This window comes from Papio anubis, chromosome 13 (assembly GCF_008728515.1).
Source record: "Papio anubis isolate 15944 chromosome 13, Panubis1.0, whole genome shotgun sequence".
Classification (NCBI taxonomy): Eukaryota; Metazoa; Chordata; class Mammalia; order Primates; family Cercopithecidae; genus Papio; species Papio anubis.
In genome coordinates, this window is record NC_044988.1 from 10,580,568 (window position 1) to 10,598,582 (window position 18,015).

The window sequence follows — 18,015 nt, forward strand, 5'->3', positions numbered from 1 at the left end:
ACAGCAACCTGGATGGAACTGGAGACCATTATTCTAAATCAAGTAACTCAGGAATGGAAAACCAAACATTATATGTTCTCACTCATAAGTGGGAGCTAAGCTATGAGAATCTAAATACAGTGGACTTTGGGGACTCGAGGTAAAGAGTGGGAGGAGGGTGAGGGATAAAAGACTACAAATTGGGTATAGGGCATACTGCTTGGGTGATGGGTGCACCAAAATCTCACAAATCACCAGTAAATAACTTACTCATGTAACCAAACACCACCTGTTCCCCAAAAACCTATGGAAATAAAATTTAAAAAAGTAATTAAAAGAATGCTTTTTAAATAGAAACTTTTGCCCACAAAAGAGCATTTTGGGAATGAATGCTTGAAAATGTTTTTCATTATCATGATTCTGCAAAAATTTTATGAGTATAGTCATAAAGAATACTTGTATCTGCACACTTCAATAAAAACATGAGAATAAAATTTTCTAACCTGTTGCAAAGTCTCTCAAGTGTGGTATTTCAGTAGAATTCTGTTCTAGATAACTATCGCTACATAAGAAACCACTCCAAAACTAAGTGGCCTAAAATAACTTATTATTTTTCACAATTTTGGATGTAGACAGGTTTGTCTAGATGGTTCTCATTTGGGGATCTCTTCTACAGCTGCAGTCAGATGGTGAGTGAGACTGAAGTTATCCAACGATCTCTTCACTCTATGTCTGGTATCCAGACTAAGATGACTGTAGCGGTTGGGGCCTGGTCAGTCATCTCTTTTCATCTTTCTCTGCATTTTGTAATACTTATTATTATAGGAAGCCTCAGCAATTTACATCACATTTACATTATATTAGTTATCAGTTATCTAGAGATGGTTTAAAGTATACAAAAGGATGAGCATGGGTTATATGTAAATACTACACCATTTTATACAAAGGACTTGAACATTAACTGATTTGGGTATCTGTGGGGGTCCTGGAACCAATCCCTGGCAGATATCAAGGGATGACTGTACATCCAATTGCGTCTGTTTCTCTGTAGAACACTAACAGATAGACAAAAGCCAAAGGCTTCTGATGATCAAGTCTCAGAAGCCACGCAGTATCATTTTTATGATATTCTGTGGCTAAAGCAGTCACTAACCAGCCAAGATTCCAGGGAATAGAAGAACAAACGTCTTATCTCGACAGGGGAGTGGCTTGCATATATAGGAAAGAGATAATGGCAGCCACACGGAGAACATGCTACCAAACTTTTAAATCTAATTTGTTAAAAATACAAAAAATGTGACATGTTCTGATTGTTTTTTTTTTTTTTCTGGAGAGAGAGAGAGAGAGAGTCTCTCTCTGCCACCCACTCCACTCTGCTGGAGTGCGGTGGTGTGATCATAGCTCACTACAGCCCTGATCTCCCGGGCTCAGGCAATCCTCCTGCTTCAGCCTCCTGAGTAGCTGGACCAACAGGTGTGCGTCATCACACTGGGCTGATTTTTAAATTTTTTTGTAGAGACAAGGTCTCGTTATATTGCCCAGCCTGGTCTCAAACTCCTGAGCTCAAACGATCCTCCTGCCTCAACCTCTCAAAATGCTGGGATTACAGGTATGAGCCATCCTGCCCTGCCCTAATTACTTTCTAAGGAAAATACACTGATAAATGGGAAAAAGAACATTTCTAGACAAACTTTTGGAAAATACTTTGACTAATTTGTGGATGAGATTAAAAATGAATATTATGATTTAGAAGCCAATTTTATACTTCTTCCCTTAGAGTTTACATTTGCCCAGCAATATTTTCAGCTATGACAGACAATAAATTGAACTTAGAACCAAAGTTTCCAATGGCTGTATCAAAAAGGGTACAGTCAATTTTTTTGAAAAAGGGGAACACATTCGATTATTTTATTCTCACTAAAATATTACTATTAATAATAGTTTTACTGAAAGAAAAACCTTTTGAGTATTAATAAGTATCATAAAATGTTACCTAATTTATAGCCTCTCTTTTAATTTCTATTTTTGTATATAGTTTATAATGTGCATCATATATCTGTACAGTTGCATTTTAGAGAGAGGCATCCAACTGTTAGGCTGAGAGCATAGATTCTGGAGCTAGGTACCAAGAGTTGAATTCTGGTTCCATTGTTACCTGCTGTGTGACCTTGAACAAGTTACTGGACCTCTCTGTACCTTGGTTTTCTCAACTTCAAATTCAGGGTAATAATAGTGCCTAATCATAGATTATGAGGATTATTTAAGCTAATATAGAGTTTGTCACCGTATTTAGCCATAACTACTACTGTTTAGCAACATCTTTTAAAACAAAAACAAGCAGATCATTTGACCTAATAATTCCATGTCTAGATGTGTACTATAGGAAAATATTCACGTGCATGAGGAACTTTGCACAAGAATGTCTATTGAAACATCATTTTAAATAGTAAAAATATTGGAAACCATCTAAATATATAGGAAAAAGTGTAATAAATTGTGGCATATAGAAGGGATGGAATATTTCACAGCAGTCAGGTAAATTTACATATACTGATACAGAAACATCATTAAGATATTAAGTTAAAAATCAAGTTGTGGAATAATGTGTACAACATGATTCTGTTTATGTAAAAGACAATCTTGACATTATATATTTCTATATTTGTAGTTGTATTTACATATAAATATTTGTATCTACATATATAAATATTTCTGTGTGTACATATGTATTTCTATGTGTACAGGATATGCCACTGATACGGTTTAGATTTGTGTCCCCACCTGAATCTCAGGTTGAATTGTAATCCCCAGTGTTGGAGGAGGGGCAGGCTGGGAGGTGATGGGATCATGGGGGTGGATTTCCCCCTTGCAGTTCTCATGATGATTAGTGAGTTCTCTTGAGATCTGGTTGTTTAAAAATGTGTAGCACCTCCCCTTTCTCCCTCTTCCCCCTCTCCTGGCTGTGTAACACATGCCTGCTTCTCCCTCACCTTCCACCATGATTGTAAGTTTCCTGAGGCCTCACCAGCCATGCTTCCTGTACGGCCTGCAGAACCATGAGCCAATTAAACCTCTTTTCTTTATACATTTGCTAGTCTCAGACAGTTCTTTATAGCAATGCAAGAATGAATTAACACATGCAAGAATGAATAAACCCTTAGTTTACAGGAGAGTCAGTTCAACATGACAGTGGATTTTTCTATATTTCATTAATATTTTATAAGGATGCCCCTATATAATGATTATATAATTAAATATATGCTTGTCATATTTTTCAAAAAGAGTGAGTGCCACTTCTCCAGATTGTGAAAGGGAGTCACCAAGCTTGACAGTTAATTACATAATTGTAGTCAGAGTGGAGAAAACAGGCCAGTGGGCTTTCGGTTGTTCTTTCTCAAAAACTGTTTATTTCACTCACAACTTCAATAGAGTTAAGAATTTTTTTTTTTCAAAGAACAAAAGATGGAAAGAGATTTTTTGAAAACATTTACGATAGTTAATGGCAAAAGCAGAAAATCTAAGAACTTGTGTGTGTGGTTCCTTTCAAAACTCACCATTGATAATAGTTCATTCAATTAAAAAAAAAAATTTTACCAATCACATCCATGGAAGAGAGATTCCTTTTGCTACTGTCAGTTTTTTATTCTTATTTGGTTGAGGCAAAACAAGTAGGGAGACAACTATTATGGCAGATTATTAAATCTATATCATATGTTATTCCTAAGTGAGAATCACTTTTCCAAAGTCCTGGGTGTAATCATCTCTTGAAATACAGCTTCACTACATGCCTCGAAGTCATTGGCAGTTCTCCAAAGAGACTAAACAGAACTTCAAATATTATTTCAGGACACTGAGGGAAAAAGAGAGAAGTGAGATTGATTTCATTTTAAATGACTGGAGCCGAGCTCTGTGAGGGCCAGTCTTCTCTGCCTTATTCCTGGGGCTTTTGTTTGCCAATTAGGGAGTATCACCTGGATTCAGAAGTTGGGCTAAACCAAGGCCTCATTGGAACAGAGACGGGGAGGAGACACGCTCCCTTCACAGCTGTCCTTGTGTGTCAGCCCAAGTAACAGACGGGAACAGCTGTGCCCCAGCCCACATGTGCCCTCGTGAGAAAGCCAGCGCAGATCAGTGACTCCTCACGATTTTAGAAAAGCAACTTGATCCTCTTATGGAAAGTGATGGCTTTTGTGGTTGTTTCATCAGGGTCAGGAGAAGTCTGGGGAGAGACCCCCAGCCTCAAACTCTGTCCTTCAGTAGGGTCCAAGCAACCCCAACAAAAACAAAAACCAAATTCCTGAACCAGAGAAGGAAGCACTTCCAATGTGACAGGTGCTCAGGGCTGGGTTTGTGACGTTTTGCTTTGAGTGCCTGGAAGATGAAAAAAAAACCGGAACTCACTTTTCTGCCCGGTTCTGTAGGAAACCACACACACAGAACCAGACACCTAGGAGTGGGCGGATAGTGCTGATGCAAGGGCACCCTGTGTGATGAGCAGAAAGCAGTTGGGGTGGGGTGCCCTGCAGGGAGGGAGGCAGGCTTCAAGCCCCCAGCAGCTCAGGCCACCAAGAAAAAGGATCCATAACAAAATGCTTTCATCCTCACCGGTGTCCCTGGTGATTCAGGGGCTTTTCTTCCTCGTGGAGATCATGGAAGGCATCTAACATGCCCGAGATGAAAGAGTATCCCTGCTAATATTAAGTTCCTTAATATTATTGGCTTAATAGTAAGCCAAGTTAACTGAAACACTGGATAGGTTTACCTCATCCAAACATAAAGGGACCACTGTGATAAAGCCCTGGGATTGGACATTAAGGATTATTTCTGTGCTTTGTAGCTTGTTTTTATTGATTTGGGAGTTTTATTAGGTATACAGTCCAGACTCCCTCCCATCCCCCACTTTTCCTCTGGGCAGCCACTTCTTATTATCTATCCTTTGAAGTTTCTTAATGCATATCCAAACAGATACATATAGATCATTGTCTCTCCTTTTATTATATGGTAGCAAGGTATAGAGAGAGTTTCAGTTTTTTACAGTTTTATAACTTTCCATTGTATGACGTGTAAGAATTAATTTAATCAGCATCTTATTGATAGACATTAAATTTTTTGTAGTCCTTTGTGATTACCAACAATGTAGCTAGGAATAACACTCCACTTATGTCATTTCACTCATATGCAAGTTTCCTAATGATAAATTTCTAAAAGTAGAATTACAGGGCCAAATGGCATGTGGATTTCAGTGATTCAACCAAATTGTTGTAGATGCCCACAAGGAATCTATGAGAATTTTCCACATTCTCATAGCGTATATTCACACTTTGAGTTTTGCCATTCTGACAGGTAAAAAGCAGTATCTCAGTGTAATTTTAATTTTGATTTTTCTTATATGGGTGAGGCTGAACATATTTTTATATGGGTAAGAGTTATCTACATTTCCTTTTCTGTAAACTCTTCATATCCTTTGCCCATTTTTCTGAGTTGTTGCTCTTTCCTTCTGAATCTAGTAATTTTTAAAAACTGGTTATTGTATTTTTCACTTTTAAAATTTCCATTTGGTTCTTCCTTACATTTTCTATTTCTCTGCTGTGAGTTTCCACTTTGTCATTTGTTTCAAGCATTCATACTTGCTTTAAAATCAGTGCATTTGTATAATAGCTGCTTTATGATTCTTGCTGGATAGTTTCAACATCTGTGTAATCTCAGTGCTTACAATTGCCTTTTCTCCTTCAAGTTGAGATTTTTATGGTTCTCAGTGTGATGAGATTTTGGATTGCATCCTAGACATTTTCAGTAGTATGTTATATTATTCTGGTTCCTATTTAAATCTTTGATTTTAGTAGGCACTTGACCTGTTTAAGTTCAGAATGCTGGTTCCGGTTCACTTTGTGAGCTGTGGCTCAAAAGTCATTTCATTTTCAAAGCCTTTAGAGTGCTATTTCAATCTGCCCCACTTGGGTGCTACCCTGAGGCTAATCTGAAACCCAGGCAGTGTTTCAGACCAGTGTTCAGCTTTTCTGACCCTTAAAACTTTTTGCTGTGTTGTTTATTGTCTGCTTTGTGCATGGGGCACTCAGAGTTCTACCCAGGATTTCATATACAAATTTAGAAAATTGCTTTATCCAGTTCTGTCCTCCACATAGTCCTCCCCCAGCCTCTAGTTAGGAGTGGGAGGAGTATGGTCACGTTACTGCAGGAGGAGGAATAGATGAGTGGGCTTCATCTACAACATCCCCCCAGCAGCACATGGTGGCAGGGGGAGGGGTTAGCCAGCACAAAAGGGCAGATGTGGTCAAAATGTTTTTGCTCTGCTGGAAACGCTGGTCATTTGGCTAAAAAGAGTTTTCTTAGGATTTTAAAATTTGTACCCATCTGCGTTTCTGGGTTATAGACGTTGCCAGAGCTCACACTGCCATAAACGGGAACAAAAAATTAATGAACAAAAGAAAACAAACACATAAACAACACTCAAGTCTCTCCCTGCTACCTGATGCCTTGAGTATGGAGAAAATCGCCAGTTTTTCTTTCTTTATCCAACTTCGGAGTCTTCTGTGGGTTGCTTTGTGAATTTTGTCCAGAGCTTTTTGTTATTGTTAGTAGGAAGAATAGGGCGGAACATGCTTAGTCCATTTAGTCTAGAAACCAAGTTGTGGAGATCTACTCACTTCTTATGAAACTGTCCCCCAGAATCTACTCCGTACCTGCCCTACCTTCCTGCTGCCTGAAAACCCCAGCAGGTCGTTTCTCCATGCCTGGGTCTGGGTCACGGCCAGTGACGCTTTCTGACCCCACCTCCCCATGCCTCAGGGGTCACGCGGTCTCCGAATTCAGGCTCCACATCTCATCTAGCAAAGAGGGGAAGGCTTGCATGCGCTATAAACCATGTTACCGCTATACACCATGCTTATCTAGGTAGTAACTGCTGATACAGTCACCACATTTACCTCCTGAGGACAAACACTAATGCTCAGAGGCAGTGCCATTGAAGCCATAAGAAGGAAATACTTTCATAACCGCCTCATAATATTCAAAGTTTCCTCCCCCACTAAGCAGGCAAATTTCACATTATTATGCCCTTTCTCATATCCGCTTCCAAATCATGCTGCCTCAAGCCTGCCAGCCAAAGAAAGGCCCCTGTTCCCGAGCCAGCTGTGCCTCAGACACTTGCCTACCTGCCAAGGCTTGAAGATTACCTCTGCAGCGGTAATTAATTCTGTTCTCAGTCAAGGGCTTCACATGAATCTGTTTCTGGTTCTTTCTATTTATAGGTTATTTTATACTTACAACTCTCTCTCTTTAACAAACAAAAAACAGTATGAAAACAACATCAGCAACAAGAACAAAGGAATAAATAAAAACTCCCTGCATCCTGGTGCTCTGCTCTGATTACCACCATCTCTTCTTTCCTTTCCAGACAAGCTTCTTGGAATGGTAATCAATGAGTCCGCATATCCTCCCTGAGATTCACATCCCATCTCAGCTTTGTTTAACTCTCACAACTTCGTTAGTTCATTAAGGCCTTCAACAAACGGAATATTGCCAACTCTAGAGGGTACTTGCTGGTCCCCCCTAACTCCTCGTGCTTTCTCAATACTCTCAGCTCTTCTGCTTCTGTGATAGTCCTCTCTTCTTCCTCCCACCTCTCTTAATAGTTTTTCATCTTCTTCATGAATTTCTCAGCAGCCCGTCATCCCTTCCACAGGAATGTTAATAAGATGATGCTGCTGCTGCTGATAACCCTCCCCAATATGTACTGAGCTCTTATGCCAGGTTCTAGGCCAGGTAGTTGGAATGCATCATAACATTTAATTCTCATAAAAATCCATTTTTGGAATGTGGAAACTGAGAAATGTCAGGTTATTTGCCCAAGTTTAGGCAGCTATTCCATGGCAGAGGATTTAGGTATAGGTTTACCAAAGAGATTCACCTTTGGCCTGTTTCACAGTTCACTTTGCATCTTCTCCTTGAATCATTTTGGCTATTTTCATGGTCTTTCCCAACTGACATCTATCAAAAGGATTTTCCAGTCTGGGTTTTCAACTCCTAAATCAGACTTTCTCTTGAACTTGTCAATCTGGATATCCTCTACTGTATTAGTCAGGGTTTTTCAGAGAAACAACCTATAGGATAGATAGGTATATCAAAAAAAATAAATTTATTATAGGAACTAGCTCATGTCTGACGGTAGTTGAAAGTTCAACAGACGATCTGCTGTGTGCAAACTGGAGAACCAGGGAAACCAATGATGTAATTCAGTCTAAGTCCAAAAGCCAGCAAATCAGGAGGTTAGTGGTAAAAGTTCCAGTCTAAGTCCAAAAACCTGAGAGCCAGGAGTGCTGATATCTGAGGGCAGGAGAAGATGGATGTCTCAGCTCCAGCAGAGACACAGAGAGAGAATTCGCTCTTCTTCTGCTTTTTTGTTCTATTCAGGTACTCAAATAATTGGATGATGCCCACACACATTGGTGAGGGTGGATCTTCTTTGTGCAGTTTTCTGATTCAAATGCTAATCTCTTCTGAGACCCCTGCACAAACACATCCAGAAATAATGTTTTACCAGTGATCTGGGCATCCCATAGCCCAGTCAAGTTGACACACAAAATTAACCATTCACTTAGAAACCTCATAGAACTCATAATATTCCCTCCTCTATGCCACCTGATCCTTCTGCTGTGCTCTGGGTCTTTGTGATTGAGATAGCTAGCTTCCACCCAGTTGTACAGGGGACACACAAAACATTTTTGACTCCTCCTCTCTCCTTTGCCCTTCACTTACCATAAAGCCTATTAATTTTATTTCCTGTTTCTAGAATCCAGCTTTTCTTCTCACCCCAACTAGTAGTCTCACGCTCAGGTTCTCATATCTTCTCTTTTGGTTATAGCAATGAATTCCTACAAAGTCTTCCTACTTTCATTTTATCTTTTTTTTAAGTCAGTAAGCTTCACTTAAAGTGTCTTCCCTCTTCCATTCCTTCCCCCTAAAACACCCAAAACATAAACATGGCAATTTGGGTTATCTATTGCTATGTAACAATCCACATGAAAACTTGGAAGTCTAAGATAATTTATGATTATCTCTCCAATTCTGTGGGTTGATAAGGGGCAATCCTCAGTTGGGGTATTTGATGCAGTTGCATTCAGATGGTGGCTTGGAATGGAGTCATCCAAAGGCCTGACTTAGCTGGATGTTCACAATAGCAATGCACAAGGTGGTTTTGGCTGGGAGCTCAGCTGGGATGACTGACCAGAGCACCTACATGTGGCATCTCCACGGGGTTTAGACTCTGACCACATGGCAGTTTGCTCCTAAGAGGAGATGTCATGTTCTGAGAGCAAGTATTCTGAGAGAACTAGGCAGAAGCTGCAGGACTTCTTAAGACCTCTTCTTAGAATGTCACTTCTGTTATCTTCCCTTAGCCAAGCAGTTGCTTAGGCCAGCCTAAACTCAAGAGGAGAAAAATTAAAGCCTACCTTTTAATGCAGTGAGCAATACACATGTACAGAGAGGAAAGCCAGTGAGGCGATTATCTTGGAGACTATCTACCTCAATGACCATATCATTTTCATGTGTCTAACTCCTGAATTGCTCCCCAGTTACTGGGACATGAAGTCCAAGCTTCCTACAGTACAATGCATAGACTTTCTAGGGTTTGCAACACTAACTTCTCCAACATCTTTTCCTTCCACTCCCAGCCCTCCGCATGTATTGCTTATACATCTCTCTATCCTGCCTCTGCCATAGATCTTCGTGGTTATTCCCTCTCCCCACCCACCTTAATATCCTTGCTAATCCTTCTTTTCTTAGTCAACTTCTATTTCATCCTTTAAGGCCACTTAGACACCACATCCTCCAGGAAGCTCTCCTGGAATCCCACCTTGGGTAGGGTGAGCCACTTTTGTGGCTTCTGTTGCACCCTAAGTGCACTTATCATAATGCTTGTTATAATACTTGTGTTGATATTATACATTCATGTTTCTCTTTCCCTTCACACCCCTAGAGGGTTAGCCCCTTGAAGGCAGGAGCCATCTCCCATCCATCTTTGTACCTTTGGTGCACTTTGGTGTGATAGCTTTACAACGTGTCAACTTACCTAGACAGAACTACACTTCCCAGAATTCCCTCCCCTGCATGTTTCTGGTTAGAGTGAGCCACAAAAGAGCCTCCTGTGGGACATGTGAAGGTTGGAGGTGAAGCAGCAGCCCTTTTTTGTAGCTCACACATATGCTGCTTATTGCTGGTATGGGACAGCAGGCCCCCTGTTGTCCTGCTTCAGCCTCTTGGCTCCTGTGATGAAGGGCACAAGCTCTTTCTATAGGACACCCATACCATCAAAGTCAGAGGCAGCAAGAATTGGCATGAGTCTCAGCCCATCCTCATGGGTTCCAGCTTGTACCCATGGGTTCCATCTTGTCCTTGCTTCCCCACTGCCTGCCTTGTGGACAATGGCCTTACAGAGATTGCTTAGCAAGAACTCACAACTTTGTAAGGTACAAATCCCCATAACAAAGATACACACACACACACACACACACAGAGGTATATATGTATCTGTGTGTGTATAAGTGTGTGTCTGTGTATTTGACATGCATACATAAAACATGTATTACCTCCTAGTGATTCTGCTTCTGACTGAACTATGACTGACACAGATGAGAGGGTTTATCAGGGAAAATCTGAGACATGTCAAAAACAATGACAAATCACCTGCTTTTAAAATAATAATTGCATAATAATATTACAACTAATCATATCTCCATGCCGTCTCTTCACCATCCCACAGGACAGGGTTCGAGGTTGGGTTCGAGGCTGGCTCTATCACTTTCTAGCTATGTTCGTTGGGCAAACTCCAAACCTCAGTTTCATCATCTGTGAAATGTAAGAAACAATTGTGTCTACCTCATGGGTTCATGGAGGATTAGAGATAATACACTTGAAATTCTTAGAATGTACCTAACATGTAATTAATGTTTAAGCCAAGTTGGCTAATATTAACTGTATAAAATACATAACTACTTGCAGATAGCGCATTTGTCCCTATAATAATTTATATTCTATCCACGTACATTTACACTCATAATTCAGAAACTGCATTTGTGTTACTGAAGTGCAGAGATTATAGTACACTTCAGAGGTCATGAGTATAAATAGTGTTATACTGTTTCTAATCATTTATGGGTTAAAAAGTTTATAATAATAATATATCTCAAAAATTAATAAAAGTATAAGATTAAAATTATGTAGTCTACTTGCTTGTGTTGATGGCATAAACCCAGAATGATGTAACTCCTTCATTCCTTTGGCTCTTTCAGCGATCTTCCTTCAGCCCTAGAGTTTTAAACTCTTCCTTCTTTAAAAACTGAATCAGGCCGGGTGCGGTGGTGGCTCATCCCTGTAATCCCAGCACTTTGAGAGGCAGAGGTGGGTGGATCACTTGAGGTCAGGAGTTCAAGATCAGCCTGGCCAATATGGTGAAACCCTGTCTCTACTAAAAATACAGAACAATTAGCCGGGCATGGTGGCACACGCCTGTAATCCCAGCTACTCTGGAGGCTGAGGCAGAAGGGTCGCTTGAAGGCAGGAGGCAGAGGCTGCAGTGAGCTGAGATTGTGCTACCACACTCCAGCCTGGGTGACAGAGGGAGAGTCCATCTCAAACAAACAACAACAAAAAACCAAACCTGAATCTATCTATATATTTGAAACAGCTTTGTAAATTCTAAATCATACATTTGACTGTCCTTTTCACTTTATCTTTTTAGAGTCATTTCAGAAGGTAGACATAGCCATGGCATTTAGAACCGGTTTTAATATTGATCCATCTAGAAGGCTTCCAAGATCCCACTAAAATCTTAACAAAATGAGGATATGAAGACAGTTTTTAGAAGTCCCATTGGCTCTCAGGGACAGGGCTTGCAGGAATGTGCAAGACAGAGGGTGAGAGAATGACTTGGGATGATGTGACTTTTCTATTCATTTTGCCTCTTGGAACATTTAATTTTTCTGAGCTCTCTTTGTTTATGAATTGAAAATGCTTTTGTTTATTAAGTTAATTAAATTATTTTAAGAACATAAACAATTCGAGATAAGGGACTCAAACATTGTGAGCCTCTCTGTCTCTCTCTGTGCTAACAAACGGTTGGTGTCATAATAAAACAAGTAGATTTCTAAATAAGGCAAAAACGCCCGGGTCCTGTGTGATGAAGCAAGAAGCCAGACAGAGCTTCCTACTGTTTCTCCTGCCCCTGACGCACACTGGGACCCTCAGAAACCCAGTGTTATATGACAGAGACCAAAAGTTAGTTCCTAGACAACAATGGACAATGTCTTGATATTTGCTTATCACCCCTCAGCGACTGGGTAAGGCTCTAGATTGTGAGAACTCAAAGCAGAGCTTTCCCGTATCTGCCTTAGACTGTAACAGTCTGGATATATACATGTTCTTACCCTACTACCCTATACACGTCTTGAGAGCAAACCACAGTCTATTCCCACTTGTCATATAGGAGGCATTAAAAATCAATTATATTCTATAGAATAGAGAAACAATTTGAATTTTTTCACAAATTAAACTTCAGTTCAAATATAATGTTATGTACTTCAAATATTGAGATCAAGCAAACTAAACCCTCACCCAGTCCTTTTTCAGTGCCCTTAAATCAGTTCCTGGGAGGCTCCAGAAACTTGTCTTAAAGATAAAGGATGAGATGAAAATGCTTGCATTTCTAAGTGCTGTTTCCTGAGGAACTCAATGTAATATGCTTAAGGTTCAAGAAGATGGGGAGTATATCTTGAGTCATAGACAGAACATGTTCGTTGTCAGTGTTGGGCTCAGCATGTGACTGACGGTTGCTGATCCTGGTTCTTACAGTACCCAGATTCTGAGAGCCACCTGGCACAAGGGGCATCCTCCTATGTTGCAGATGGCCAAGGGCAGGTCAGAGGGCCTGATGCGCTCTTGACTCTTTCTTGCCTCTATCTCCAGCCTTCCCATACATGGGCTTCCTTCCATTACCTGTATCACCACAGCGCCTATGAATTCCCAGTAAGCTTTCTGTTTAAAATGTAGACCCACTCAACTTCTAGGAGCTCATGGAAGATGGGTGGGTATACATTTTTAGGAATGAGAATGGAACTAGTATTTCAGTTCCTATCCTGAAGCATGCATCATCCTCAAATTGAAAAGAAAGTGGATAAAGTTAGAACATGTTCACTGTCTTTGAGGAACTCATGGTCTCATGGAAAGACAGCATGTCCTATCTTGTACTGTGGATTTGTCTTGAGAGCAAATGTGATGTCTTTCAAGGGGCAAGAGTAGGGTTCTCACAATGCCTAGAATCATTGATCATTGTGATCATGTGATCATGATGCACAAAACAGTCTAGACTGTTCTTCTTAAGTTTCAAGTAAATTTCAAAGATACAAGGAAACACATGTGTCATGATCTCGAAAATAAAATTTGGAGACGAAGAATGATGGCTTTCTGCTCTTAGAGGAGGAACAGGTGACAGGAAGCAATGTCACTGGAAGTGGGGTTTCCTCTTTTGTGAAATCCACATATTGCCATTTGTTTCCTGTGTTTTGTCAGTAGCTTGTGGAGGAGAATGAACGGAGGTATGCTTTATTGCATCTGAGCCACAACTTTATGAAGACACAGCTGTGTTCTTGCTGTTCACCTTTCATTATTAGTTCCATGGAGTTCACTGCTGGCTATGATACATCACAACATTGACAACAGATGCAACCTCTGACAAGTTTAGTTGTAGCCAGTGGGACCGGCATTCTAGATGGTTTGATTTGTGCCCATAGCTTCTTGTTTGGATGACAGATTATACAGACACCCAGGTTATAGCCAATACATAGTTATAGAGCTCACTTTTTTCACGTGATTTCGGTTGGGTGATTTTGTTAATGAGTATTTACAGTTTTTCATACATAAACTCCCAGTATGAAGCTACTCCACGTTTATTGCTTTGCACGGTACTGCAAAACTGCATTTATTGTGCTTTCTCAGGTTTTCATCAGAAACCCTTCTTTGAGACATAAACATTGCATGTTTTTCACTCCGTTTTTAAAAAACAAATTAAGCAGACACTCATTTATGAAGGTACTTCAGGTAAAAGACAGGAAAGGCTCCTAAAAGGGATGTGTGGGGGCCACTTTTGAGGGCTGTCTTTCATGTCCATCTCAGCTATCCCTCAGGAATTTCTATTTTCTTTCTGATGCTGCTCAAGTGGCAATCCCACCCTGTCCCCTGTCCCTGACCTTGGACATGGGGAGCAGCACTGTCCCAGGGAGGGGCAGACAGAAGGGAAGACGGTGAGCCCAGTCATTCCTCAGCCCAATGGGGTTTCCTCAGCAACATCTCACCCCACACTGTCCTCTCTCCTTGCTCCTCTGCTCCAGAGAGGATGGTTTCCATGTGCTGCTTCTCTGCCATCTTTCTTTCCTCTTACTTCTTTCATTATGAAACCAAAGTGCTAGAGGGATCGGGGGCTATGGGGGACCCATGAAATCCCATGTTCATGAAGATGGAAGAGAATGCTGGTGGGAGGGGGGCTGAGGCCTACAGAGATGGGGATGGAAAGCTGCTCCCTTAGTCATCTGAGGCTGCTCTAACAGGATACCACACACTGGGTGGCTAATAAGCAACAGATGTTTATTCCCACAGTTCTGGAGGCTGGGAAGTCCAAGAGCAAGGCACCAGCAGATTCAACATCTGGTGAGAGTTTGTTTCCTGGTTTGTATAGAAGGTGCCTTCTCCCTGTGTCCTCATATGGTGGGAAGGGCAAGGCAGCTCTCTGGGGCCTCTTTTATAAGAGCACTGATCCCACTCATGAGGACTTTCATGCCCTAATCATTTCCCAAAGGCCCCACCTCCTAATACCATCACATTCAGACTGCAGCAGCCTCCTCTTCATTCTCAAAACCTCCCTCAATAACAATCTTCGTTTTGAAAGGATTTCAAGGCAGAGATTCTGATACCTACTGGAGCTTTTATCCTGTTTTTCAGAGGTTTGAGAGGGTTGACAACAGCTGTGGTTGGAATAAGAGGAGTTAATGGTAATAGAAAGGAAGTTGACACCTGAGGAGGAGAGTTGGGGTCACAGGATAAAGTGCCTCCAAGGTTTCTATCAGTGGGAAAGCTGACTGGCTAACCCGGGCTGCTTGGAACGCCCTGTCTATGCCATTCTGCCTTCCTCGCAACTTGGCGGGTCCTCATCCAGACTCCATTCCTGCATTACCTCTCCTGGTCTCCATTAAGATGCAGCCTTCCCGAGGACAAGGGAACTGCTGGGTGACTTAGACAGTGAGGCCCTTTGCTGCTCATCACAACCAGCGTCTCTGGAACCACAGAAAGGCAGCCTGGGATCAGGCGGAGGCAGACATTACTTATGGATGAAGGCAAGGGGTAGGGAGAGGGTCTAGGTGTAAAACTGACACCAAACCACCACACAGGACTATCCCAGTCAGAATAAAAGGGGAGGCTATTTAAGCATCAGAACGTGCTCCCTCGACCCCAGAGCCTGTCCAGAATGTCGGGGGCCGCCACCTGCTTGCCTGCGAGGCCTCCATGCTCTCCGGTGCTCATGTTCCCATCTGCTTGCTGCAGCACTAATGAAAAAACTCGACGGCCAGGCATGCTTGGAGGAGTAACTCATGAAACAGATTGTAAAGCCTGGGCCCATGACTTGCTCTTTTGGGACTTGGCACTTACGTCTCTTTTTCCATTTGCACAGACTGAGCAGGAGGCCAGGCCTCCCCGCCCGGGCCTTGGGAGCGAGGCGCCTCTCCTCTGTCCGCCAGTTTTCTCCCACTCGGCCCCCACACCCCCAGGGGGAGATGCAGGGAAGCTGTGCGGACGCCGAGGCCGCGCCTGCTCCACATTCCAAGCGGGACACGGCCTGAGTCCCGCGGGCCCTGCCCGGAGGCCCCTGGGTGTGAATCTGTGTCTCCCCACTCGCCGGCTCCCGCGCCGCCTTCAGGCTTTTTTTCTCGCTCGCTCTCGCCATTCCCCGGGCAGCGTCTGCGTTTCAGTGCGCGGACATTTCCGGCTGGCGGGGGATGGGACGGCGGCCAGCCCGTTCCCGTTCCCGTTCCCGCCTGGCTGCAGGCGCAGCTGCGATGACTTCATGACTCTGCAATGGCCGCGGGGCCGGGAAACAGCGCCGGGATTGTATTCACGGGCTGGAAAGTAGCAAGTGTGAAAGACACCCGTGGCAGACTCCACCTCCTGCCTTACTAAAAATTGCTCTTATCTCCGGCAAAAACTCCCTGAGTTCCTTTTCCCCCTCCTGGCAGCCCTGGAAGGAGGGCCGCTGTGGAAAACGTGGCCTCCTCAGGCCGGAGTCCCCTGGGCCCTCCTCAGCCAGGATCAATGTAGAGGGAATGCCAAATAGTCAACCGCCTTTAGGTGGGTTTTTAGGTTTCAGGGGAAATAATGAAATTTTGCATTCGAATCTGAACATGAGTGTGTCAGCCTGTGAGTGGTTGGGTGAAGAAATGGCCTTATCTCTCCTATTAGCTTGTCCTACCACCCCGGGGAGAGCCTGACCCAGTGAGGTGGCCGCAAGATCCTAAGAGCCTTGCACCACCGAGGTCCAGACCGCGGAGAACCGAGACCCAGGCACCACGTGACTTGGTTGTCAAGATGCCTGACATTTCAGTGTGGTGGCAATGGACCGGGCGTGCCTGGGTGAGAGGAACATGTGGACATGGATTGTCAGATATGACTATGTGCATGGTGTTATTGCTTGTGATGGTGAAAACTTGGAGCAACCTAAATGCCTATCAACAGGAAATCAAACAGGGAATAAGTAAAGTGTGCTGTATTTATAGAATGGAATTGTATACAGCAGTTAAAATAAATAAAAGTGATCTAGTTGAACTGGCCTGGGATAAGGCTCAAAAAATAAAATTAAATGAGCAATTTGCAGAATGAAACTGCAGTATGAAACCATTTATGTAAGAAAAGAATGAGGGCGAGAGAGAGAGAAAGAATAAAAGAAAAACAAGAAAAACCCTCATGAAGCAATACTGTTTTCTGTGCTGTACTATAGGCTATATATAAAAGGACTGCAAGCATAAATCCCCAAACCCCAGACTATCCAAGGGGAGGGTTCAGAGGGATAGAAATTGGAGAATGTGGTCAAAAGGCATTTTTGAGTAAATGTCCTAATATTTCAGAAGAGAGTGAATTCAGTTATTTCTTATGTAATTAAAAATTCATTACAAAATAGGGGAAAATGAGGTGTTAGTGGTTTACAAACTTTGTCCATCCAGATTGAGCAGATGTGGAGCTTTGCCGTTGACTTATTTGTGAGTAATTAGTGGTTTCAGTTTTTTTTTCTTTTCTTTTGCTGAGATGTAGCAAATTGATATAATTAAAAGGGTGAGACAAGGTATGTGTGAGTGTGTGTGTTCATAAATCAACAGGTGACTGTGTTAAGTAACCCTCAAGAGAGTCCTTTTCCAAGTAGTTAGTCTGTCATACGTGGCCTTGCTGAGCTGCAGGGTCATCATCCTGTCAGGCCAAACACGGGGCTGCAGCATTTATTGCTCTAATTGTGCTGTTTAGAAACGGGTGGGGCACAAGGGCTGGGGAGCCCTGATCTGTTTCTTGGAGTCCTGCCATCTCCCTTTGTACCTTCCACTTGGAAAATCTCGCAGGTAGGCATCAATTAGCCATGCAAACACCATGTTGGAAATTCACTTTATTTGGGGACTTGTGGGGGGCCTCAGATAAGTGAATAATTTAGCTAAGCATTCTGCAAACCCATAGGTAGTGATTACTATAGACAGAGATTTTGAAATATGGATGAAGCTTGTGTGTGTGTGTGTGTGTGTGTGTGTGTGTGTAGAATTAATAATATAAAATTTTAAAATTATTTTCAAAACATTCTTTTATTGAAGGAGAACATTTAAACTTAGAAAATAAATTATAAACTTATTAGGAAATAGCTTGCTTATGTTGTAGAATCAGTGTGAATAATACTAGTTGTTTTCAAAAATAATCTTTTCCCTAACTGTAATAGTTATA

The 18,015-nt window shown here is 42.1% G+C and overlaps 1 long non-coding RNA gene across 1 annotated transcript; it reads right to left on the minus strand.

Annotated features, from left to right (window-relative positions):
- Nucleotides 1-2,840: 2,840 nt before the first annotated feature.
- Nucleotides 2,841-15,972, minus strand: LINC02872. Its single transcript, XR_004177806.1, has 2 exons — nt 15,683-15,972; nt 2,841-8,099 (listed from the first exon to the last, which is right to left on the minus strand). It is a non-coding gene; the product is annotated as a long intergenic non-protein coding RNA 2872 (long non-coding RNA).
- Between the last annotated feature and the right edge of the window lie 2,043 nt (nt 15,973-18,015).